Consider the following 24,898-nt stretch of genomic DNA (forward strand, 5'->3'; position numbering starts at 1 on the left):
GCCTCAACCAGAGCCACAATCCCTGGTGTGGTGTAGTGTGCCTCAGCCAGCAGCACAGGTCCACAGCCAGAATCACAGGTCCTGGAGTAATTTAGATGACCTATGTAGCAGCCAGAAGGACCGGTGTGGTGCGGATGGCCTCAGCCATCAGCACAGGCCCTGGTGTGGTGCAGATGGAACCAGCCAGAAGCACAGACCCTGGTGTGGTGTAGATTGCCTCAGCCAGAGCCACAAACCCTGGTGTGGTGTAGTCGGTCTCGCAAGGAGCACAGGTCCTCTTGTGATGTGGATGGCCTCAGCCAGCAGCACAGGCCCTGGTGTGATGAATATGGCCTCAGACAGCAGCACAGGCCCTGGTGTGGTGTAGGTGGCCTCAGGCAGAGCCACTGGCCAAGTGTGTGGTGTAGGTGGTTGGCCACAGCCAGCAGCACAGGCCCTGGTGTGGTGCAGGTTGCCTCAGCTGCAACGCAGGCCCCGTGTGGTGTCGATGGCCTCACCCAGAGCCACAGGCCCTGGTGTGGTGTATTTGGCCTCAGCCTGCACCACAGGCCCTGGTGTAATTTAGATGACCTATGTTAGCAGCATATGCCCCGTTGTGTTGTGGATGGCCTCACCCGCAGCACAAGACATTGCTGAAAAGCGCCAAAAGGAATGTCGCACGTGCCCTCATTAATGAGCAGCTGCTTTGGGTTTTTCAACACCTCCTTCTCTGGATCAAAAGCAGTTCAATGACATGAAAAGGTAAAGCTTACAGCACCTGGTATTCCCAGGCAGTCTACCATCCGAGTACTAACCAAGCCCAACCCCGCTTAGCTTCCGAGATCAGACGAGATCGGGCGTGCTCAGGGTGGTATGGCCGTAAGCTGCTGGCCACAGCACAAAGTGTCAATTTATGGAATCAAGAGGTGAGGTGGGCAGTACTTGAAGTTACGCCAACAACCCTCCAATTTAACTACAGTGTTAACGGTAACTGCATGCTTGCCTAATACCCCAACCCAAGGACTCAATTTATATTTAACCAGCAGCACAGGCCCTGGTGTTGTGTAGGTTCCCTCAGCCAGCAACCCAGGCCCTGCTGTGGTGTCGATGGCCTCAGCCAGCAGCACAGGAGCTAGTGTGGTGTGTATATCCTCAGCCAGAAGCACAGGCCCTGGTGTGATCAACATGGCCTAAGCCAACAGCACAGGCTCTGGTGTGATCAACATTTCAACTAGCAGCACAGGACCTGGTGTGGTGTAGGTGGCCTCAACCAGCGCCACAGGTCCACAAGCCATCATCACAGGCCCTGGTGTGATGTAGGTGGCCTCAGCAAGCTGCAGACGACCTGGTGTTGTGTAGGTGGCCTAAGCCAGCAGCACAGGCTCTGGTGTCATGAACATGGCCTTAACCAGCAGCACAGCACATGGTGTGGTGTAGGTGGCCTCAGCCAGCTGCACAGGCCGTGGTGTGATGTAGCTGGCTTCCGCCAGTAGCACAGGTCGTGGTGTGGTGGAGGTGGCCTCAGCCAGAAGCACATTCCCTGGTGTGGTGTGTAGTTGGCCTCAGCCAGCAGCACAAGCCCTGGTGTGGTGCAGATGGAACCAGCCAGAAGCATAGACCCTGGTGTGTTGTAGATGGCCTCAGCTGGCAGCACAGGTCCTCTGTCAGAAGCACAAGCCCTGTTGTGATGCAGATGGCCTTATCCAGCAGAACAGGCCCTGGTGTGTTGTACATAGCCTGATCCTTAAGCACAGGCCCTGGTGTGGTGTACATTGCCTCAGCCAGCAGCCCAGGCCCTGTTGGGAAATAGATGGCCTCAACCAGAGCCACAATACCTTGTGTGGTGTAGTTGGCCTCAGCCAGAGCCACTGGCCAAGTGTGTGGTGTAGTTGTCCTCAGCCAGCGGCACAGGCCGTGGTGTGGTGCAGGTTGCCTCAGCCGCAACTCAGGACGTGGTGTGGTCTAGGTGGCCTCAACCAGAGCCACAATCCCTGGTGTGGTGTAGTGTGCCTCAGCCAGCAGCACAGGTCCACAGCCAGAATCACAGGTCCTGGAGTAATTTAGATGACCTATGTAGCAGCCAGAAGGACCGGTGTGGTGCGGATGGCCTCAGCCATCAGCACAGGCCCTGGTGTGGTGCAGATGGAACCAGCCAGAAGCACAGACCCTGGTGTGGTGTAGATTGCCTCAGCCAGAGCCACAAACCCTGGTGTGGTGTAGTCGGTCTCGCAAGGAGCACAGGTCCTCTTGTGATGTGGATGGCCTCAGCCAGCAGCACAGGCCCTGGTGTGATGAATATGGCCTCAGACAGTAGCACAGGCCCTGGTGTGGTGTAGGTGGCCTCAGGCAGAGCCACTGGCCAAGTGTGTGGTGTAGTTGGCCTCAGCCAGCAGCACAGGCCCTGGTGTGGTGCAGGTTGCCTCAGCTGCAACGCAGGCCCCGTGTGGTGTCGATGGCCTCACCCAGAGCCACAGGCCCTGGTGTGGTGTATTTGGCCTCAGCCTGCACCACAGGCCCTGGTGTAATTTAGATGACCTATGTTAGCAGCATATGCCCCGTTGTGTTGTGGATGGCCTCACCCGCAGCACAAGACATTGCTGAAAAGCGCCAAAAGGAATGTCGTTAATGTGCCCTCATTAATGAGCAGCTGCTTTGGGTTTTTCAACACCCTCCTTCTCTGGATCAAAAGCAGTTCAATGACATGAAAAGGTAAAGCTTACAGCACCTGGTATTCCCAGGCAGTCTACCATCCGAGTACTAACCAAGCCCAACCCCGCTTAGCTTCCGAGATCAGACGAGATCGGGCGTGCTCAGGGTGGTATGGCCGTAAGCTGCTGGCCACAGCACAAAGTGTCAATTTATGGAATCAAGAGGTGAGGTGGGCAGTACTTGAAGTTACGCCAACAACCCTCCAATTTAACTACAGTGTTAACGGTAACTGCATGCTTGCCTAATACCCCAACCCAAGGACTCAATTTATATTTAACCAGCAGCACAGGCCCTGGTGTTGTGTAGGTTCCCTCAGCCAGCAACCCAGGCCCTGCTGTGGTGTCGATGGCCTCAGCCAGCAGCACAGGAGCTAGTGTGGTGTAGATATCCTCAGCCAGAAGCACAGGCCCTGGTGTGATCAACATGGCCTCAGCCAACAGCACAGGCTCTGGTGTGATCAACATTTCCTCAACTAGCAGCACAGGACCTGGTGTGGTGTAGGTGGCCTCAACCAGCAGCCACAGGTCCACAAGCCATCATCACAGGCCCTGGTGTGATGTAGGTGGCCTCAGCAAGCTGCAGACGACCTGGTGTTGTGTAGGTGGCCTGCCAGCAGCACAGGCTCTGGTGTCATGAACATGGCCTCAACCAGCAGCACAGCACATGGTGTGGTGTAGGTGGCCTCAGCCAGCTGCACAGGCCGTGGTGTGATGTAGCTGGCTTCCGCCAGTAGCACAGGTCGTGGTGTGGTGGAGGTGGCCTCAGCCAGAAGCACATTCCCCCTGTGTGGTGTAGTTGGCCTCAGCCAGCAGCACAAGCCCTGGTGTGGTGCAGATGGAACCAGCCAGAAGCATAGACCCTGGTGTGTTGTAGATGGCCTCAGCTGGCAGCACAGGTCCTCTGTCAGAAGCACAAGCCTGTTGTGATGCAGATGGGCCCTTATCCAGCAGAACAGGCCCTGGTGTGTTGTACATAGCCTGATCCTTAAGCACAGGCCCTGGTGTGGTGTACATTGCCTCAGCCAGCAGCCCAGGCCCTGTTGGGAAATAGATGGCCTCAACCAGAGCCACAATGCCTTGTGTGGTGTAGCCAGCAGCCAGAGCCACTGGCCAAGTGTGTGGTGTAGATGGCCTCAGCAGCAGAGCCCTGGTGTGGTGTAGGTGGCCTCAGCCAGAAGCAGTGGTGTGGTGTTGGCCTCAGCCAGAGCCACTGGCCAAGTGTGTGGTGTAGTTGTCCTCAGCCAGCGGCACAGGCCGTGGTGTGGTGCAGGTTGCCTCAGCCGCAACTCAGGACGTGGTGTGGTCTAGGTGGCCTCAACCAGAGCCACAATCCCTGGTGTGGTGTAGTGTGCCTCAGCCAGCAGCACAGGTCCACAGCCAGAATCACAGGTCCTGGAGTAATTTAGATGACCTATGTAGCAGCCAGAAGGACCGGTGTGGTGCGGATGGCCTCAGCCATCAGCACAGGCCCTGGTGTGGTGCAGATGGAACCAGCCAGAAGCACAGACCCTGGTGTGGTGTAGATTGCCTCAGCCAGAGCCACAAACCCTGGTGTGGTGTAGTTGGTCTCGGCAAGGAGCACAGGTCCTCTTGTGATGTGGATGGCCTCAGCCAGCAGCACAGGCCCTGGTGTGATGAATATGGCCTCAGACAGTAGCACAGGCCCTGGTGTGGTGTAGGTGGCCTCAGCCAGAAGCACAGGCCCTGGTGTGGTGTAGGTGGCCTCAGGCAGAGCCACTGGCCAAGTGTGTGGTGTAGTTGGCCTCAGCCAGCAGCACAGGCCCTGGTGTGGTGCAGGTTGCCTCAGCTGCAACGCAGGCCCCGGTGTGGTGTCGATGGCCTCACCCAGAGCCACAGGCCCTGGTGTGGTGTATTTGGCCTCAGCCTGCACCACAGGCCCTGGTGTAATTTAGATGACCTATGTTAGCAGCATATGCCCCGTTGTGTTGTGGATGGCCTCACCCGGCAGCACAAGACATTGCTGAAAAGCGCCAAAAGGAATGTCGTTAATGTGCCCTCATTAATGAGCAGCTGCTTTGGGTTTTTCAACACCCTCCTTCTCTGGATCAAAAGCAGTTCAATGACATGAAAAGGTAAAGCTTACAGCACCTGGTATTCCCAGGCAGTCTACCATCCGAGTACTAACCAAGCCCAACCCTGCTTAGCTTCCGAGATCAGACGAGATCGGGCGTGCTCAGGGTGGTATGGCCGTAAGCTGCTGGCCACAGCACAAAGTGTCAATTTATGGAATCAAGAGGTGAGGTGGGCAGTACTTGAAGTTACGCCAACAACCCTCCAATTTAACTATAGTGTTAACGGTAACGGCATGCTTGCCTAATACCCCAACCCAAGGACTCAATTTATATTTAACCAGCAGCACAGGCCCTGGTGTGATGTACATTGCCTCAGCCAGCAGCCCAGGCCCTGTTGGGAAATAGATGGCCTCAACCAGAGCCACAATACCTTGTGTGGTGTAGTTGGCCTCAGCCAGAGCCACTGGCCAAGTGTGTGGTGTAGTTGTCCTCAGCCAGCGGCACAGGCCGTGGTGTGGTGCAGGTTGCCTCAGCCGCAACTCAGGACGTGGTGTGGTCTAGGTGGCCTCAACCAGAGCCACAATCCCTGGTGTGGTGTAGTGTGCCTCAGCCAGCAGCACAGGTCCACAGCCAGAGTCACAGGTCCTGGAGTAATTTAGATGACCTATGTAGCAGCCAGAAGTACCGGTGTGGTGCGGATGGCCTCAGCCATCAGCACAGGCCCTGGTGTGGTGCAGATGGAACCAGCCAGAGCACAGACCCTGGTGTGGTGTAGATTGCCTCAGCCAGAGCCACAAACCCTGGTGTGGTGTGGTTGGTCTCAGCCAGCAGCACAGGTCCTCTTGTGATGTGGATGGCCTCAGCCAGCAGCACAGGCCCTGGTGTGATGAATATGGCCTCAGACAGTAGCACAGGCCCTGGTGTGGTGTAGGTTGCCTCAGCCAGCAACCCAGGCCCTGCTGTGGTGTCGATGGCCTCAGCCAGCAGCACAGGAGCTGGTGTGGTGTAGATATCCTCAGCCAGCAAGCACAGGCCCTGGTGTGGTGTAGGTTGCCTCAGCAAGAAGGACAGGCCCTGGTGTGTTGTGGATGGCCTCAGTCAGCAGCAGCAGGGCTCTGGTGTGATCAACATGGCCTAAGCCAACAGCACAGGCTCTGGTGTGATCAACATTTCCTCAACTAGCAGCACAGGACCTGGTGTGGTGTAGGTGGCCTCAACCAGCATCACAGGTCCACAAGCCATCATCACAGGCCCTGGTGTGATGTAGGTGGCCTCAGCAAGCTGCAGACAACCTGGTGTTGTGTGGGTGGCCTCAGCCAGCAGCACAGGCTCTGGTGTCATGAACATGGCCTTAACCAGCAGCACAGCACATGGTGTGGTGTGGTGGCCTCAGCCAGCAGCACAGGCCGTGGTGTGATGTAGCTGGCCTCGCCAGCAGCACAGGTCGTGGTGTGGTGGAGGTGGCCTCAGCCAGAAGCACATTCCCTGGTGTGGTGGAATGGCCTCAGCCAGCAGCACAAGCCCTGGTGTGGTGCAGATGGAACCAGCCAGAAGCACAGACCCTGGTGTGTTGTAGATGGCCTCAGCTGGCAGCACAGGTCCTCTGTCAGAAGCACAAGCCCTGTTGTGATGCAGATGGCCTTATCCAGCAGAACAGGCCCTGGTGTGTTGTACATAGCCTGATCCTTAAGCACAGGCCCTGGTGTGGTGTACATTGCCTCAGCCAGCAGCCCAGGCCCTGTTGGGAAATAGATGGCCTCAACCAGAGCCACAATACCTTGTGTGGTGTAGTTGGCCTCAGCCAGAGCCACTGGCCAAGTGTGTGGTGTAGTTGTCCTCAGCCAGCGGCACAGGCCGTGGTGTGGTGCAGGTTGCCTCAGCCGCAACTCAGGACGTGGTGTGGTCTAGGTGGCCTCAACCAGAGCCACAATCCCTGGTGTGGTGTAGTGTGCCTCAGCCAGCAGCACAGGTCCACAGCCAGAATCACAGGTCCTGGAGTAATTTAGATGACCTATGTAGCAGCCAGAAGGACCGGTGTGGTGCGGATGGCCTCAGCCATCAGCACAGGCCCTGGTGTGGTGCAGATGGAACCAGCCAGAAGCACAGACCCTGGTGTGGTGTAGATTGCCTCAGCCAGAGCCACAAACCCTGGTGTGGTGTAGTTGGTCTCGGCAAGGAGCACAGGTCCTCTTGTGATGTGGATGGCCTCAGCCAGCAGCACAGGCCCTGGTGTGATGAATATGGCCTCAGACAGTAGCACAGGCCCTGGTGGTGTGGCCAGTGGCCTCAGCCAGAGCCACTGGCCAAGTGTGTGGTGTAGTTGGCCTCAGCCAGCAGCACAGGCCCTGGTGTGGTGTAGGTGGCCTCAGCCAGAAGCACAGGACCTGGTGTTTTGTAAGGTGGCCTCAGGCAGAGCCACTGGCCAAGTGTGTGGTGTAGTTGGCCTCAGCCAGCAGCACAGGCCCTGGTGTGGTGCAGGTTGCCTCAGCTGCAACGCAGGCCCCGGTGTGGTGTCGATGGCCTCACCCAGAGCCACAGGCCCTGGTGTGGTGTATTTGGCCTCAGCCTGCACCACAGGCCCTGGTGTAATTTAGATGACCTATGTTAGCAGCATATGCCCGTTGTGTTGTGGATGGCCTCACCCGCAGCACAAGACATTGCTGAAAAGCGCCAAAAGGAATGTCGTTAATGTGCCCTCATTAATGAGCAGCTGCTTTGGGGTTTTCAACACCTCCTTCTCTGGATCAAAAGCAGTTCAATGACATGAAAAGGTAAAGCTTACAGCACCTGGTATTCCCAGGCAGTCTACCATCCGAGTACTAACCAAGCCCAACCCTGCTTAGCTTCCGAGATCAGATGAGATCGGGCGTGCTCAGGGTGGTGATGGCCGTAAGCTGCTGGCCACAGCACAAAGTGTCAATTTATGGAATCAAGTGGTGAGGTGGGCAGTACTTGAAGTTACGCCAACAACCCTCCAATTTAACTATAGTGTTAACGGTAACGGCATGCTTGCCTAATACCCCAACCCAAGGACTCAATTTATATTTAACCAGCAGCACAGGCCCTGGTGTAGTGTGTACATTGCCTCAGCCAGCAGCCCAGGCCCTGTTGGGAAATAGATGGCCTCAACCAGAGCCACAATACCTTGTGTGGTGTAGTTGGCCTCAGCCAGAGCCACTGGCCAAGTGTGTGGTGTAGTTGTCCTCAGCCAGCGGCACAGGCCGTGGTGTGGTGCAGGTTGCCTCAGCCGCAACTCAGGACGTGGTGTGGTCTAGGTGGCCTCAACCAGAGCCACAATCCCTGGTGTGGTGTAGTGTGCCTCAGCCAGCAGCACAGGTCCACAGCCAGAATCACAGGTCCTGGAGTAATTTAGATGACCTATATGTAGCAGCCAGAAGGACCGGTGGTGCGGATGGCCTCAGCCATCAGCACAGGCCCTGGTGTGGTGCAGATGGAACCAGCCAGAAGCACAGACCCTGGTGTGGTGTAGATTGCCTCAGCCAGAGCCACAAACCCTGGTGTGGTGTAGTTGGTCTCGGCAAGGAGCACAGGTCCTCTTGTGATGTGGATGGCCTCAGCCAGCAGCACAGGCCCTGGTGTGATGAATATGGCCTCAGACAGTAGCAGAGGCCAAGTGTGTGGTGTAGTTGGCCTCAGCCAGAGCCACAGCCACCCCTGGTGTAGTGTGGCCAGCAGCACAGGTCCAGGCCAGAATCAGTTGTCCTCAGCCAGCAGCAGGCACAGGCCGTGGTGTGGTGTAGGTGGCCTCAGCCAGAAGCACAGGCCCTGGTGTGTGTGTGGTGGCCTCAGCCAGCAGCACAGGCCTCAGCCAGAGTGGCAGGCCTCAGGAGCCACTGGTGTGTGTGTGGTGTAGGTGGCCTCAGCCAGCAGCACAGGCCCTGGTGTGGTGCAGGTTGCCTCAGCTGCAACAGGGCCCAGTGTGTGTGTGTGGTGGCTCAGCCAGCAGATGGCCTCACCCAGAGCCACAGGCCCTGGTGTGGTGTGGCCTGGCCTCAGCCTGCACCACAGGCCCTGGTGTAATTTAGATGACCTATGTTAGCAGCATATGCCCGGCCCTGTTGTGGATGGCCTCACCCGCAGCACAAGACATTGCTGAAAAGCGCCAAAAGGAATGTCGTTAATGTGCCCTCATTAATGAGCAGCTGCTTTGGGTTTTCAACACCCTCCTTCTCTGGATCAAAAGCAGTTCAATGACATGAAAAGGTAAAGCTTACAGCACCTGGTATTCCCAGGCAGTCTACCATCCGAGTACTAACCAAGCCCAACCCTGCTTAGCTTCCGAGATCAGACGAGATCGGGCGTGCTCAGGGTGGTATGGCCGTAAGCTGCTGGCCCCAGCACAAAGTGTCAATTTATGGAATCAAGTGGTGAGGTGGGCAGTACTTGAAGTTACGCCAACAACCCTCCAATTTAACTATAGTGTTAAAGGTAACGGCATGCTTGCCTAATACCCCAACCCAAGGACTCAATTTATATTTAACCAGCAGCACAGGCCCTGGTGTAGTGTACATTGCCTCAGCCAGCAGCCCAGGCCCTGTTGGGAAATAGATGGCCTCAACCAGAGCCACAATACCTTGTGTGGTGTAGTTGGCCTCAGCCAGAGCCACTGGCCAAGTGTGTGGTGTGAGTTGTCCTCAGCCAGCGGCACAGGCCGTGGTGTGGTGCAGGTTGCCTCAGCCGCAACTCAGGACGTGGTGTGGTCTAGGTGGCCTCAACCAGAGCCACAATCCCTGGTGTGGTGTAGTGTGCCTCAGCCAGCAGCACAGGTCCACAGCCAGAATCACAGGTCCTGGAGTAATTTAGATGACCTATGTAGCAGCCAGAAGGACCGGTGTGGTGCGGATGGCCTCAGCCATCAGCACAGGCCCTGGTGTGGTGCAGATGGAAACCAGCCAGAAGCACAGACCCTGGTGTGGTGTAGATTGCCTCAGCCAGAGCCACAAACCCTGGTGTGGTGTAGTTGGTCTCGGCAAGGAGCACAGGTCCTCTTGTGATGTGGATGGCCTCAGCCAGCAGCACAGGCCCTGGTGTGATGAATATGGCCTCAGACAGTAGCAGAGGCCACAGTGTGTGGTGTGGTTGGCCTCAGCCAGAGCCACTGGCCAAGTGTGTGTGGTGTAGTTGGCCTCAGCCAGCAGCACAGGCCCTGGTGTGGTGTGGTTGGTGGCCTCAGCCAGAAGCACAGGACCTGGTGTTTTGTAAGGTGGCCTCAGGCAGAGCCACTGGCCAAGTGTGTGTGTGTGGTTGGCCTCAGCCAGCAGCACAGGCCCTGGTGTGGTGCAGGTGGCCTCAGCCAGAGCCACAGGCCCCGTGGTGTGGGCCTCACCCAGAGCCACAGGCCCTGGTGTGGTGTATTTGGCCTCAGCCTGCACCACAGGCCCTGGTGTAATTTAGATTTAGATGACCTATGTTAGCAGCATATGCCCCGTTGTGTTGTGGATGGCCTCACCCGCAGCACAAGACATTGCTGAAAAGCGCCAAAAGGAATGTCGTTAATGTGCCCTCATTAATGAGCAGGTGCTTTGGGTTTTTCAACACCTCCTTCTCTGGATCAAAAGCAGTTCAATGACATGAAAAGGTAAAGCTTACAGCACCTGGTATTCCCAGGCAGTCTACCATCCGAGTACTAACCAAGCCCAACCCTGCTTAGCTTCCGAGATCAGACGAGATCGGGCGTGCTCAGGGTGGTATGGCCGTAAGCTGCTGGCCCCAGCACAAAGTGTCAATTTATGGAATCAAGTGGTGAGGTGGGCAGTACTTGAAGTTACGCGAACAACCCTCCAATTTAACTATAGTGTTAACGGTAACGGCATGCTTGCCTAATACCCCAACCCAAGGACTCAATTTATATTTAACCAGCAGCACAGGCCCTGGTGTAGTGTACATTGCCTCAGCCAGCAGCAGCCCAGGCCCTGTTGGGAAATAGATGGCCTCAACCAGAGCCACAATACCTTGTGTGGTGTGTGTTGGCCTCAGCCAGAGCCACTGGCCAAGTGTGTGGTGTAGTTGTCCTCAGCCAGCGGCACAGGCCGTGGTGTGGTGCAGGTTGCCTCAGCCGCAACTCAGGACGTGGTGTGGTCTAGGTGGCCTCAACCAGAGCCACAATCCCTGGTGTGGTGTAGTGTGCCTCAGCCAGCAGCACAGGTCCACAGCCAGAATCACAGGTCCTGGAGTAATTTAGATGACCTATGTAGCAGCCAGAAGGACCGGTGTGGTGCGGATGGCCTCAGCCATCAGCACAGGCCCTGGTGTGGTGCAGATGGAACCAGCCAGAAGCACAGACCCTGGTGTGGTGTAGATTGCCTCAGCCAGAGCCACAAACCCTGGTGTGGTGTAGTTGGTCTCGCAAGGAGCACAGGTCCTCTTGTGATGTGGATGGCCTCAGCCAGCAGCACAGGCCCTGGTGTGATGAATATGGCCTCAGACAGTAGCAGAGGCCAAGTGTGTGGTGTGGTTGGCCTCAGCCAGAGCCACTGGCCAAGTGTGTGGTGTAGTTGTCCTCAGCCAGCGGCACAGGCCGTGGTGTGGTGCAGGTTGCCTCAGCCGCAACTCAGGACGTGGTGTCGCCTATGTGGCCTCAACCAGAGCCACAATCCCTGGTGTGGTGTAGTGTGCCTCAGCCAGCAGCACAGGTCCACAGCCAGAATCACAGGTCCTGGAGTAATTTAGATGACCTATGTAGCAGCCAGAAGGACCGGTGGTGGTGCGGATGGCCTCAGCCATCAGCACAGGCCCTGGTGTGGTGCAGATGGAACCAGCCAGAAGCACAGACCCTGGTGTGGTGTAGATTGCCTCAGCCAGAGTCACAAACCCTGGTGTGGTGTGTTGTGTAGTTGGTCTCGCCAAGGAGCACAGGTCCTCTTGTGATGTGGATGGCCTCAGCCAGCAGCACAGGCCCTGGTGTGATGAAATGGCCTCAGACAGTAGCACAGGCCCTGGTGTGGTGTAGGTGGCCTCAGCCAGGCAGAGCAGGCAGGGGCCCTGGTGTGGTGTGGTGGCCTCAGGCAGAGCCACTGGCCAAGTGTGTGGTGTGTGTTGGCCTCAGCCAGCAGCACAGGCCCTGGTGTGGTGTAGGTGGCCTCAGCCAGAAGCACAGGACCTGGTGTTTTGTAAGGTGGCCTCAGGCAGAGCCACTGGCCAAGTGTGTGGTGTAGTTGGCCTCAGCCAGCAGCACAGGCCCTGGTGTGGTGCAGGTTGCCTCAGCTGCAACGCAGGCCCCGTGTGGTGTCGATGGCCTCACCCAGAGCCACAGGCCCTGGTGTGGTGTATTTGGCCTCAGCCTGCACCACAGGCCCTGGTGTAATTTAGATGACCTATGTTAGCAGCATATGCCCCGTTGTGTTGTGGATGGCCTCACCCGCAGCACAAGACATTGCTGAAAAGCGCCAAAAGGAATGTCGCAATGTGCCCTCATTAATGAGCAGCTGCTTTGGGTTTTTCAACACCTCCTTCTCTGGATCAAAAGCAGTTCAATGACATGAAAAGGTAAAGCTTACAGCACCTGGTATTCCCAGGCAGTCTACCATCCGAGTACTAACCAAGCCCAACCCTGCTTAGCTTCCGAGATCAGACGAGATCGGGCGTGCTCAGGGTGGTATGGCCGTAAGCTGCTGGCCACAGCACAAAGTGTCAATTTATGGAATCAAGTGGTGAGGTGGGCAGTACTTGAAGTTACGCGAACAACCCTCCAATTTAACTATAGTGTTAACGGTAACGGCATGCTTGCCTAATACCCTAACCCAAGGACTCAATTTATATTTAACCAGCAGCACAGGCCCTGGTGTAGTGTACATTGCCTCAGCCAGCAGCCCAGGCCCTGTTGGGAAATAGATGGCCTCAACCAGAGCCACAATACCTTGTGTGGTGTAGTTGGCCTCAGCCAGAGCCACTGGCCAAGTGTGTGGTGTAGTTGTCCTCAGCCAGCGGCACAGGCCGTGGTGTGGTGCAGGTTGCCTCAGCCGCAACTCAGGACGTGGTGTGGTCTAGGTGGCCTCAACCAGAGCCACAATCCCTGGTGTGGTGTAGTGTGCCTCAGCCAGCAGCACAGGTCCACAGCCAGAATCACAGGTCCTGGAGTAATTTAGATGACCTATGTAGCAGCCAGAAGGACCGGTGTGGTGCGGATGGCCTCAGCCATCAGCACAGGCCCTGGTGTGGTGCAGATGGAACCAGCCAGAAGCACAGACCCTGGTGTGGTGTAGATTGCCTCAGCCAGAGCCACAAACCCTGGTGTGGTGTAGTTGGTCTCGCAAGGAGCACAGGTCCTCTTGTGATGTGGATGGCCTCAGCCAGCAGCACAGGCCCTGGTGTGATGAATATGGCCTCAGACAGTAGCAGAGGCCAAGTGTGTGGTGTAGTTGGCCTCAGCCAGAGCCACTGGCCAAGTGTGTGGTGTAGTTGTCCTCAGCCAGCGGCACAGGCCGTGGTGTGGTGCAGGTTGCCTCAGCCGCAACTCAGGACGTGGTGTCGTCTATGTGGCCTCAACCAGAGCCACAATCCCTGGTGTGGTGTAGTGTGCCTCAGCCAGCAGCACAGGTCCACAGCCAGAATCACAGGTCCTGGAGTAATTTAGATGACCTATGTAGCAGCCAGAAGGACCGGTGTGGTGCGGATGGCCTCAGCCATCAGCACAGGCCCTGGTGTGGTGCAGATGGAACCAGCCAGAAGCACAGACCCTGGTGTGGTGTAGATTGCCTCAGCCAGAGTCACAAACCCTGGTGTGGTGTAGTTGGTCTCGCCAAGGAGCACAGGTCCTCTTGTGATGTGGATGGCCTCAGCCAGCAGCACAGGCCCTGGTGTGATGAATATGGCCTCAGACAGTAGAACAGGCCCTGGTGTGGTGTAGGTGGCCTCAGCCAGAAGCACAGGACCTGGTGTGGTGTAAGGTGGCCTCAGGCAGAGCCACTGGCCAAGTGTGTGGTGTAGTTGGCCTCAGCCAGCAGCACAGGCCCTGGTGTGGTGTAGGTGGCCTCAGCCAGAAGCACAGGACCTGGTGTTTTGTAAGGTGGCCTCAGGCAGAGCCACTGGCCAAGTGTGTGGTGTAGTTGGCCTCAGCCAGCAGCACAGGCCCTGGTGTGGTGCAGGTTGCCTCAGCTGCAACGCAGGCCCCGGTGTGGTGTCGATGGCCTCACCCAGAGCCACAGGCCCTGGTGTGGTGTATTTGGCCTCAGCCTGCACCACAGGCCCTGGTGTAATTTAGATGACCTATGTTAGCAGCATATGCCCCGTTGTGTTGTGGATGGCCTCACCCGGCAGCACAAGACATTGCTGAAAAGCGCCAAAAGGAATGTCGCACGTGCCCTCATTAATGAGCAGCTGCTTTGGGTTTTTCAACACCTCCTTCTCTGGATCAAAAGCAGTTCAATGACATGAAAAGGTAAAGCTTACAGCACCTGGTATTCCCAGGCAGTCTACCATCCGAGTACTAACCAAGCCCAACCCTGCTTAGCTTCCGAGATCAGACGAGATCGGGCGTGCTCAGGGTGGTATGGCCGTAAGCTGCTGGCCACAGCACAAAGTGTCAATTTATGGAATCAAGTGGTGAGGTGGGCAGTACTTGAAGTTACGCGAACAACCCTCCAATTTAACTATAGTGTTAACGGTAACGGCATGCTTGCCTAATACCCCAACCCAAGGACTCAATTTATATTTAACCAGCAGCACAGGCCCTGGTGTAGTGTACATTGCCTCAGCCAGCAGCCCAGGCCCTGTTGGGAAATAGATGGCCTCAACCAGAGCCACAATACCTTGTGTGGTGTAGTTGGCCTCAGCCAGAGCCACTGGCCAAGTGTGTGGTGTAGTTGTCCTCAGCCAGCGGCACAGGCCGTGGTGTGGTGCAGGTTGCCTCAGCCGCAACTCAGGACGTGGTGTGGTCTAGGTGGCCTCAACCAGAGCCACAATCCCTGGTGTGGTGTAGTGTGCCTCAGCCAGCAGCACAGGTCCACAGCCAGAATCACAGGTCCTGGAGTAATTTAGATGACCTATGTAGCAGCCAGAAGGACCGGTGTGGTGCGGATGGCCTCAGCCATCAGCACAGGCCCTGGTGTGGTGCAGATGGAACCAGCCAGAAGCACAGACCCTGGTGTGGTGTAGATTGCCTCAGCCAGAGCCACAAACCCTGGTGTGGTGTAGTTGGTCTCGCAAAGGAGCACAGGTCCTCTTGTGATGTGGATGGCCTCAGCCAGCAGCACAGGCCCTGGTGTGATGAATATGGCCTCAGACAGTAGCAGGGCCCTGGTGTGGTGTAGGTGGCCTCAGCCAGAAGCACAGGACCTGGTGTGGTGTGGTGGCCTCAGCCAGAGCCACAGGCCAAGTGTGTGGTGTAGTTGCCTCAGCCAGCAGCAGCCCTGGTGTGGTGTAGGTGGCCTCAGGAGCAGGTGTGTGTAGGTGGCAGCCTCAGCCAGAGCCACAGGCCCTGGTGTGGTGTAGGTGGCCTCAGCTGCACTGGGCCAGCCTCAGCCAGCAGCACAGGCCCTGGTGTGGTGCAGGTTGCCTCAGCTGCAACGCAGGCCCCGTGTGGTGTCGATGGCCTCACCCAGAGCCACAGGCCCTGGTGTGGTGTATTTGGCCTCAGCCTGCACCACAGGCCCTGGTGTAATTTAGATGACCTATGTTAGCAGCATATGCCCCGTTGTGTTGTGGATGGCCTCACCCGCAGCACAAGACATTGCTGAAAAGCGCCAAAAGGAATGTCGCACGTGCCCTCATTAATGAGCAGCTGCTTTGGGTTTTTCAACACCTCCTTCTCTGGATCAAAAGCAGTTCAATGACATGAAAAGGTAAAGCTTACAGCACCTGGTATTCCCAGGCAGTCTACCATCCGAGTACTAACCAAGCCCAACCCTGCTTAGCTTCCGAGATCAGACGAGATCGGGCGTGCTCAGGGTGGTATGGCCGTAAGCTGCTGGCCACAGCACAAAGTGTCAATTTATGGAATCAAGTGGTGAGGTGGGCAGTACTTGAAGTTACGCCAACAACCCTCCAATTTAACTATAGTGTTAACGGTAACGGCATGCTTGCCTAATACCCCAACCCAAGGACTCAATTTATATTTAACCAGCAGCACAGGCCCTGGTGTAGTGTGTACATTGCCTCAGCCAGCAGCCCAGGCCCTGTTGGGAAATAGATGGCCTCAACCAGAGCCACAATACCTTGTGTGGTGTAGTTGGCCTCAGCCAGAGCCACTGGCCAAGTGTGTGGTGTAGTTGTCCTCAGCCAGCGGCACAGGCCGTGGTGGGTGCAGGTTGCCTCAGCCGCAACTCAGGACGTGGTGTGGTCTAGGTGGCCTCAACCAGAGCCACAATCCCTGGTGTGGTGTAGTGTGCCTCAGCCAGCAGCACAGGTCCACAGCCAGAATCACAGGTCCTGGAGTAATTTAGATGACCTATGTAGCAGCCAGAAGGACCGGTGTGGTGCGGATGGCCTCAGCCATCAGCACAGCCCTGGTGTGGTGCAGATGGAACCAGCCAGAAGCACAGACCCTGGTGTGGTGTAGATTGCCTCAGCCAGAGCCACAAACCCTGGTGTGGTGTAGTTGGTCTCGCAAGGAGCACAGGTCCTCTTGTGATGTGGATGGCCTCAGCAGCAGCACAGGCCCTGGTGTGATGAAGTTGGCCTCAGAGCAGCACAGGCCCTGTGTGTGGTGTGGATGGCCTCAGCCAGAGCCACTGGCCCTGGTGTGGTGTAATATGTCCTCAGCCAGCGCACAGGCCGTGGTGTGGTGCAGGTTGCCTCAGCCGCAACCTCAGAGCCACAATCCCTGGTGTGGTGTAGTGTGCCTCAGCCAGCAGCACAGGTCCACAGCCAGAATCACAGGTCCTGGAGTAATTTAGATGACCTATGTATGTGTGTGTGGTGGATGGCCTCAGCCATCAGCACAGGCCCTGGTGTGGTGTCCAGCCAGAAGCACAGAAGCCCTCAGCCAGAGCACAAACCCTGGTGGGTGTAAGGTGGCCTCAGGCAGAGCCACTGGCCAAGTGTGTGTGTCAGTTGGCCTCAGGTGGCAGCAGCAGCAGGCCCTGGTGTGGTGTAGGTGGCCTCAGCCAGAAGCACAGGACCTGGTGTGTGTGGGTGGCCTCAGGCAGAGCCACTGGCCAAGTGTGTGGTGTAGTTGGCCTCAGCCAGCAGCACAGGCCCTGGTGTGGTGCAGGTTGCCTCAGCTGCAACGCAGGCCCCGGTGTGTGTGTGGTGTCGATGGCCTCACCCAGAGCCACAGGCCCTGGTGTGGTGTATTTGGCCTCAGCCTGCACCACAGGCCCTGGTGTAATTTAGATGACCTATGTTAGCAGCATATGCCCCGCTGTGTTGTGGATGGCCTCACCCGCAGCACAAGACATTGCTGAAAAGCGCCAAAAGGAATGTCGCAATGTGCCCTCATTAATGAGCAGCTGCTTTGGGTTTTTCAACACCTCCTTCTCTGGATCAAAAGCAGTTCAATGACATGAAAAGGTAAAGCTTACAGCACCTGGTATTCCCAGGCAGTCTACCATCCGAGTACTAACCAAGCCCAACCCTGCTTAGCTTCCGAGATCAGACGAGATCGGGCGTGCTCAGGGTGGTATGGCCGTAAGCTGCTGGCCCCAGCACAAAGTGTCAATTTATGGAATCAAGTGGTGAGGTGGGCAGTACTTGAAGTTACGCCAACAACCCTCCAATTTAACTATAGTGTTAACGGTAACGGCATGCTTGCCTAATACCCCAACCCAAGGACTCAATTTATATTTAACCAGCAGCACAGGCCCTGGTGTAGTGTACATTGCCTCAGCCAGCAGCCCAGGCCCTGTTGGGAAATAGATGGCCTCAACCAGAGCCACAATACCTTGTGTGGTGTAGTTGGCCTCAGCCAGAGCCACTGGCCAAGTGTGTGGTGTAGTTGTCCTCAGCCAGCGGCACAGGCCGTGGTGTGGTGCAGGTTGCCTCAGCCGCAACTCAGGACGTGGTGTGGTCTAGGTGGCCTCAACCAGAGCCACAATCCCTGGTGTGGTGTGTGCCTCAGCCAGCCAGCACAGGTCCACAGCCAGAATCACAGGTCCTGGAGTAATTTAGATGACCTATGTAGCAGCCAGAAGGACCGGTGTGTGCGCGGATGGCCTCAGCCATCAGCACAGGCCCTGGTGTGGTGCAGATGGAACCAGCCAGAAGCACAGACCCTGGTGTGGTGTAGATTGCCTCAGCCAGAGCCACAAACCCTGGTGTGGTGTAGTTGGTCTCGGCAAGGAGCACAGGTCCTCTTGTGATGTGGATGGCCTCAGCCAGCAGCACAGGCCCTGGTGTGATGAATATGGCCTCAGACAGTAGCAGAGGCCAAGTGTGTGGTGTGGTTGGCCTCAGCCAGAGCCACTGGCCAAGTGTGTGGTGTAGTTGTCCTCAGCCAGCCACAGGCCGTGGTGTGGTGTGTGGCCTCAGCCAGCAGGGACCTGGTGTGGTGTGTGGGTGGCCTCAGGCAGAGCCACTGGCCAAGTGTGTGTGTGTTGGCCTCAGCCAGCAGCACAGGCCCTGGTGTGGTGGCCTCAGCCAGCAGGTTGCCTCAGCTGCAACGCAGGCCCCGTGTGGTGTCGATGGCCTCACCCAGAGCCACAGGCCCTGGTGTGGTGTGTTTGGCCTCAGCCTGCACCACAGGCCCTGGTGTAATTTAGATGACCTATGTTAGCAGCATATGCCCTGCTTGTGTTGTGGATGGCCTCACCCGCAGCACAAGACATTGCTGAAAAGCGCCAAAAGGAATGTCGTTAATGTGCCCTCATTAATGAGCAGCTGCTTTGGGTTTTTCAACACCCTCCTTCTCTGGATCAAAAGCAGTTCAATGACATGAAAAGGTAAAGCTTACAGCACCTGGTATTCCCAGGCAGTCTACCATCCGAGTACTAACCAAGCCCAACCCTGCTTAGCTTCCGAGATCAGACGAGATCGGGCGTGCTCAGGGTGGTATGGCCGTAGCCGCAGCCCAGAAGCCAGCCCACAGCACAAAGTGTCAATTTATGGAATCAAGTGGTGAGGTGGGCAGTACTTGAAGTTACGCGAACAACCCTCCAATTTAACTATAGTGTTAACGGTAACGGCATGCTTGCCTAATACCCTAACCCAAGGACTCAATTTATATTTAACCAGCAGCACAGGCCCTGGTGTAGTGTACATTGCCTCAGCCAGCAGCCCAGGCCCTGTTGGGAAATAGATGAGCCACAACCAGTTGGCCTCAGAGCACTGGCCAAGGTGTGGTGTAGTGTGCCAGCAGCACAGGCCGTGTGTGGGTGGCCTCAGCCAGAGCCACTGGCCAAGTGTGTGTGTGTAGTGTGCCTCAGCCAGCAGCACAGGTCCACAGCCAGCCAGCAGCAGATGACCTAGGCCCAGGTGTGGTGTAGGTGGCCTCAGCCAGAAGCACAGGACCTGGTGTGGTGTAGGTGGCCTCAGGCAGAGCCACAAACCCTGGTGGTGTAGATGGCCCAAGTGTGGTGTGGTGTAGTGGCCTCAGCCAGCAGCACAGGCCCTGGTGTGGTGCTCAGGTGGTGCCTCAGCTGCACAGGACCTGGTGTGGTGTAGGTGGCAGGAGCCCTGGCCAAGTGGTGTAGATGGCCCAGCAGCACAGGCCCTGGTGTGGTGCAGCCTCAGCTGCACAGGCCCCGTGTGGTGTGTGGTGTATGTGGTGGTGGCCTCAGCCATTCCCTCAGCCTGCACCACAGGCCCTGGTGTAATTTAGATGACCTATGTTAGCAGCATATGCCCCGTTGTGTTGTGGATGGCCTCACCCGCAGCACAAGACATTGCTGAAAAGCGCCAAAAGGAATGTCGTTAATGTGCCCTCATTAATGAGCAGCTGCTTTGGGTTTTCAACACCCTCCTTCTCTGGATCAAAAGCAGCAGTTCAATGACATGAAAAGGTAAAGCTTACAGCACCTGGCATTCCCAGGCAGTCTACCATCCGAGTACTAACCAAGCCCAACCCTGCTTAGCTTCCGAGATCAGACGAGATCGGGCGTGCTCAGGGTGGTATGGCCGTAAGCTGCCGGCCACAGCACAAAGTGTCAATTTATGGAATCAAGTGGTGAGGTGGGCAGTACTTGAAGTTACGCGAACAACCCTCCAATTTAACTATAGTGTTAACGGTAACGGCATGCTTGCCTAATACCCTAACCCAAGGACTCAATTTATATTTAACCAGCAGCACAGGGCCCTGGTGTGGTGTACATTGCCTCAGCCAGCAGCCCAGGCCCTGTTGGGAAATAGATGGCCTCAACCAGAGCCACAATACCTTGTGTGGTGTAGTTGGCCTCAGCCAGAGCCACTGGCCAAGTGTGTGGTGTAGTTGTCCTCAGCCAGCGGCACAGGCCGTGGTGTGGTGCAGGTTGCCTCAGCCGCAACTCAGGACGTGGTGTGGTCTAGGTGGCCTCAACCAGAGCCACAATCCCTGGTGTGGTGTAGTGTGCCTCAGCCAGCAGCACAGGTCCACAGCCAGAATCACAGGTCCTGGAGTAATTTAGATGACCTATGTAGCAGCCAGAAGGACCGGTGTGGTGCGGATGGCCTCAGCCATCAGCACAGGCCCTGGTGTGGTGCAGATGGAACCAGCCAGAAGCACAGACCCTGGTGTGGTGTAGATTGCCTCAGCCAGAGCCACAAACCCTGGTGTGGTGTAGTTGGTCTCGGCAAGGAGCACAGGTCCTCTTGTGATGTGGATGGCCTCAGCCAGCAGCACAGGCCCTGGTGTGATGAATATGGCCTCAGACAGTAGCAGAGGCCAAGTGTGTGGTGTAGTTGGCCTCAGCCAGAGCCACTGGCCAAGTGTGTGTGGTGTGTGTCCTCAGCCAGCGGCACAGGCCGTGGTGTGTGTAGGTGGCCTCAGCCAGAAGCACAGGACCTGTTGTGTGGTGGTGGCCAGCAGGTGCAGAGCCACTGGCCAAGTGTGTGGTGTGGTGTGGCCTCAGCCAGCAGCACAGGCCCTGGTGTGGTGCAGGTTGCCTCAGCTGCAACGCAGGCCCCGGTGTGGTGTCGATGGCCTCACCCAGAGCCACAGGCCCTGGTGTGGTGTATTTGGCCTCAGCCTGCACCACAGGCCCTGGTGTAATTTAGATGACCTATGTTAGCAGCATATGCCCTGTGTGTTGTGGATGGCCTCACCCGCAGCACAAGACATTGCTGAAAAGCGCCAAAAGGAATGTCGTTAATGTGCCCTCATTAATGAGCAGCTGCTTTGGGTTTTTCAACACCCTCCTTCTCTGGATCAAAAGCAGTTCAATGACATGAAAAGGTAAAGCTTACAGCACCTGGTATTCCCAGGCAGTCTACCATCCGAGTACTAACCAAGCCCAACCCTGCTTAGCTTCCGAGATCAGACGAGATCGGGCGTGCTCAGGGTGGTATGGCCGTAAGCTGCTGGCCCCAACACAAAGTGTCAATTTATGGAATCAAGTGGTGAGGTGGGCAGTACTTGAATTTAGGCGAACAACCCTCCAATTTAACTATAGTGTTAACGGTAACGGCATGCTTGCCTAATACCCTAACCCAAGGACTCAATTTATATTTAACCAGCAGCACAGGCCCTGGTGTAGTGTACATTGCCTCAGCCAGCAGCCCAGGCCCTGGTGTGGTGCAGATGGAACCAGCCAGAAGCACAGGACCTGGTGTGGTGTAAGGTGGCCTCAGGCAGAGCCACTGGCCAAGTGTGTGGTGTAGTTGGCCTCAGCCAGCAGCACAGCACCCTGGTGTGGTGTAGGTGGCCTCAGCCAGAAGGCACAGGACCTGGTGTTTTGTAAGGTGGCCTCAGGCAGAGCCACTGGCCAAGTGTGTGGTGTGTGTTGGCCTCAGCCAGCAGCACAGGCCCTGGTGTGGTGCAGGTTGCCTCAGCTGCAACGCAGGCCCCGGTGTGGTGTCGATGGCCTCACCCAGAGCCACAGGCCCTGGTGTGGTGTATTTGGCCTCAGCCTGCACCACAGGCCCTGGTGTAATTTAGATGACCTATGTTAGCAGCATATGCCCCGTTGTGTTGTGGATGGCCTCACCCGCAGCACAAGACATTGCTGAAAAGCGCCAAAAGGAATGTCGTCGTTAATGTGCCCTCATTAATGAGCAGCTGCTTTGGGTTTTTCAACACCTCCTTCTCTGGATCAAAAGCAGTTCAATGACATGAAAAGGTAAAGCTTACAGCACCTGGTATTCCCAGGCAGTCTACCATCCGAGTACTAACCAAGCCCAACCCTGCTTAGCTTCCGAGATCAGACGAGATCGGGCGTGCTCAGGGTGGTATGGCCGTAAGCTGCTGGCCCCACCACAAAGTGTCAATTTATGGAATCAAGTGGTGAGGTGGGCAGTACTTGAAGTTACGCCGAACAACCCTCCAATTTAACTATAGTGTTAAAGGTAACGGCATGCTTGCCTAATACCCCAACCCAAGGACTCAATTTATATTTAACCAGCAGCACAGGCCCTGGTGTAGTGTACATTGCCTCAGCCAGCAGCCCAGGCCCTGTTGGGAAATAGATGGCCTCAACCAGAGCCACAATACCTTGTGTGGTGTAGTTGGCCTCAGCCAGAGCCACTGGCCAAGTGTGTGGTGTAGTTGTCCTCAGCCAGCGGCACAGGCCGTGGTGTGGTGCAGGTTGCCTCAGCCGCAACTCAGGACGTGGTGTGGTCTAGGTGGCCCTCAACCAGAGCCACAATCCCTGGTGTGGTGTAGTGTGCCTCAGCCAGCAGCACAGGTCCACAGCCAGAATCACAGGTCCTGGAGTAATTTAGATGACCTATGTAGCAGCCAGAAGGACCGGTGTGGTGCGGATGGCCTCAGCCATCAGCACAGGCCCTGGTGTGGTGCAGATGGAACCAGCCAGAAGCACAGACCCTGGTGTGGTGTAGATTGCCTCAGCCAGAGCCACAAACCCTGGTGTGGTGTGTAGTTGGTCTCGGCAAGGAGCACAGGTCCTCTTGTGATGTGGATGGCCTCAGCCAGCAGCACAGGCCCTGGTGTGATGAATATGGCCTCAGACAGTAGCAGAGGCCAAGTGTGTGTGTAGTTGGCCTCAGCCAGAGCCACTGGCCAAGTGTGTGGTGTAGTTGTCCTCAGCCAGCGGCACAGGCCGTGGTGTGTGTGCAGGTTGCCTCAGCCGCAACTCAGGACGTGGTGTCGTCTATGTGGCCTCAACCAGAGCCACAATCCCTGGTGTGGTGTAGTGTGCCTCAGCCAGCAGCACAGGTCCACAGCCAGAATCACAGGTCCTGGAGTAATTTAGATGACCTATGTAGCAGCCAGAAGGACCGGTGGTGGTGCGGATGGCCTCAGCCATCAGCACAGGCCCTGGTGTGGTGCAGATGGAACCAGCCAGAAGCACAGACCCTGGTGTGGTGTAGATTGCCTCAGCCAGAGTCACAAACCCTGGTGTGGTGTAGTTGGTCTCGCCAAGGAGCACAGGTCCTCTTGTAATGTGGATGGCCTCAGCCAGCAGCACAGGCCCTGGTGTGATGAATATGGCCTCAGACAGTAGAACAGGCCCTGGTGTGGTGTAGGTGGCCTCAGCCAGAAGCACAGGACCTGGTGTGGTGTAAGGTGGCCTCAGGCAGAGCCACTGGCCAAGTGTGTGGTGTAGTTGGCCTCAGCCAGGCAGCAGCACAGGCCCTGGTGTGTGTGTAGGTGGCCTCAGCCAGAAGCACACAGGACCTGGTGTTTTGTAAGGTGGCCTCAGGCAGAGCCACTGGCCAAGTGTGTGGTGTGTAGTTGGCCTCAGCCAGCAGCACAGGCCCTGGTGTGGTGCAGGTTGCCTCAGCTGCAACGCAGGCCCCGTGTGGTGTCGATGGCCTCACCCAGAGCCACAGGCCCTGGTGTGGTGTGTTTGGCCTCAGCCTGCACCACAGGCCCTGGTGTAATTTAGATGACCTATGTTAGCAGCATATGCCCCGTTGTGTTGTGGATGGCCTCACCCGCAGCACAAGACATTGCTGAAAAGCGCCAAAAGGAATGTCGTTAATGTGCCCTCATTAATGAGCAGCTGCTTTGGGTTTTTCAACACCTCCTTCTCTGGATCAAAAGCAGTTCAATGACATGAAAAGGTAAAGCTTACAGCACCTGGTATTCCCAGGCAGTCTACCATCCGAGTACTAACCAAGCCCAACCCTGCTTAGCTTCCGAGATCAGACGAGATCGGGCGTGCTCAGGGTGGTATGGCCGTAAGCTGCTGGCCCCACCACAAAGTGTCAATTTATGGAATCAAGTGGTGAGGTGGGCAGTACTTGAAGTTACGCGAACAACCCTCCAATTTAACTATAGTGTTAAAGGTAACGGCATGCTTGCCTAATACCCCAACCCAAGGACTCAATTTATATTTAACCAGCAGCACAGGCCCTGGTGTAGTGTACATTGCCTCAGCCAGCAGCCCAGGCCCTGTTGGGAAATAGATGGCCTCAACCAGAGCCACAATACCTTGTGTGGTGTAGTTGGCCTCAGCCAGAGCCACTGGCCAAGTGTGTGGTGTAGTTGTCCTCAGCCAGCGGCACAGGCCGTGGTGTGGTGCAGGTTGCCTCAGCCGCAACTCAGGACGTGGTGTGGTCTAGGTGGCCTCAACCAGAGCCACAATCCCTGGTGTGGTGTAGTGTGCCTCAGCCAGCAGCACAGGTCCACAGCCAGAATCACAGGTCCTGGAGTAATTTAGATGACCTATGTAGCAGCCAGAAGGACCGGTGTGTGTGCGGATGGCCTCAGCCATCAGCACAGGCCCTGGTGTGGTGCAGATGGAACCAGCCAGAAGCACAGACCCTGGTGTGGTGTAGATTGCCTCAGCCAGAGCCACAAACCCTGGTGTGGTGTAGTTGGTCTCGGCAAGGAGCACAGGTCCTCTTGTGATGTGGATGGCCTCAGCCAGCAGCACAGGCCCTGGTGTGATGAATATGGCCTCAGACAGTAGCAGAGGCCAAGTGTGTGGTGTAGTTGGCCTCAGCCAGAGCCACTGGCCAAGTGTGTGGTGTGTAGTTGTCCTCAGCCAGCGGCACAGGCCGTGGTGTGGTGCAGGTTGCTTCAGCCGCAACTCAGGACGTGGTGTCGCCTATGTGGCCTCAACCAGAGCCACAATCCCTGGTGTGGTGTAGTGTGCCTCAGCCAGCAGCACAGGTCCACAGCCAGAATCACAGGTCCTGGAGTAATTTAGATGACCTATGTAGCAGCCAGAAGGACCGGTGTGGATG

At 56.5% G+C, this 24,898-nt stretch overlaps 15 non-coding genes across 15 annotated transcripts; all 15 read right to left on the minus strand.

The window, feature by feature from the left end:
• Positions 1–745: 745 nt before the first annotated feature.
• On the minus strand, positions 746–864 carry LOC120437026. Its single transcript, XR_005610765.1, has one exon. It is a non-coding gene; the product is annotated as a 5S ribosomal RNA (ribosomal RNA).
• Positions 865–2,692: 1,828 nt separating this feature from the next.
• LOC120437027 lies at positions 2,693–2,811 on the minus strand. The gene has a single exon (XR_005610766.1). It is a non-coding gene; the product is annotated as a 5S ribosomal RNA (ribosomal RNA).
• A 1,973-nt stretch (positions 2,812–4,784) lies between these two features.
• Positions 4,785–4,903, minus strand: LOC120436984. Its single transcript, XR_005610721.1, has one exon. It is a non-coding gene; the product is annotated as a 5S ribosomal RNA (ribosomal RNA).
• Positions 4,904–7,495: 2,592 nt separating this feature from the next.
• On the minus strand, positions 7,496–7,615 carry LOC120436948. Its single transcript, XR_005610696.1, has one exon. It is a non-coding gene; the product is annotated as a 5S ribosomal RNA (ribosomal RNA).
• Positions 7,616–8,948: 1,333 nt separating this feature from the next.
• On the minus strand, positions 8,949–9,067 carry LOC120436985. The gene has a single exon (XR_005610722.1). It is a non-coding gene; the product is annotated as a 5S ribosomal RNA (ribosomal RNA).
• A 1,256-nt stretch (positions 9,068–10,323) lies between these two features.
• Positions 10,324–10,442, minus strand: LOC120436986. The gene has a single exon (XR_005610723.1). It is a non-coding gene; the product is annotated as a 5S ribosomal RNA (ribosomal RNA).
• A 1,788-nt stretch (positions 10,443–12,230) lies between these two features.
• On the minus strand, positions 12,231–12,349 carry LOC120436988. Its single transcript, XR_005610726.1, has one exon. It is a non-coding gene; the product is annotated as a 5S ribosomal RNA (ribosomal RNA).
• A 1,772-nt stretch (positions 12,350–14,121) lies between these two features.
• Positions 14,122–14,240, minus strand: LOC120436989. The gene has a single exon (XR_005610727.1). It is a non-coding gene; the product is annotated as a 5S ribosomal RNA (ribosomal RNA).
• A 1,283-nt stretch (positions 14,241–15,523) lies between these two features.
• On the minus strand, positions 15,524–15,642 carry LOC120436990. The gene has a single exon (XR_005610728.1). It is a non-coding gene; the product is annotated as a 5S ribosomal RNA (ribosomal RNA).
• Positions 15,643–17,192: 1,550 nt separating this feature from the next.
• On the minus strand, positions 17,193–17,311 carry LOC120436991. Its single transcript, XR_005610729.1, has one exon. It is a non-coding gene; the product is annotated as a 5S ribosomal RNA (ribosomal RNA).
• A 1,248-nt stretch (positions 17,312–18,559) lies between these two features.
• On the minus strand, positions 18,560–18,678 carry LOC120436953. Its single transcript, XR_005610702.1, has one exon. It is a non-coding gene; the product is annotated as a 5S ribosomal RNA (ribosomal RNA).
• A 940-nt stretch (positions 18,679–19,618) lies between these two features.
• Positions 19,619–19,737, minus strand: LOC116326839. The gene has a single exon (XR_005610683.1). It is a non-coding gene; the product is annotated as a 5S ribosomal RNA (ribosomal RNA).
• A 1,248-nt stretch (positions 19,738–20,985) lies between these two features.
• On the minus strand, positions 20,986–21,104 carry LOC116332875. Its single transcript, XR_004200414.2, has one exon. It is a non-coding gene; the product is annotated as a 5S ribosomal RNA (ribosomal RNA).
• Positions 21,105–21,868: 764 nt separating this feature from the next.
• LOC120436992 lies at positions 21,869–21,987 on the minus strand. The gene has a single exon (XR_005610731.1). It is a non-coding gene; the product is annotated as a 5S ribosomal RNA (ribosomal RNA).
• A 1,787-nt stretch (positions 21,988–23,774) lies between these two features.
• LOC120436993 lies at positions 23,775–23,893 on the minus strand. The gene has a single exon (XR_005610732.1). It is a non-coding gene; the product is annotated as a 5S ribosomal RNA (ribosomal RNA).
• Positions 23,894–24,898: the final 1,005 nt, after the last annotated feature.

The sequence above is a fragment of the Oreochromis aureus genome, unplaced genomic scaffold (genome assembly GCF_013358895.1).
Source record: "Oreochromis aureus strain Israel breed Guangdong unplaced genomic scaffold, ZZ_aureus HiC_scaffold_368, whole genome shotgun sequence".
NCBI classification, from domain to species: domain Eukaryota; kingdom Metazoa; phylum Chordata; class Actinopteri; order Cichliformes; family Cichlidae; genus Oreochromis; species Oreochromis aureus.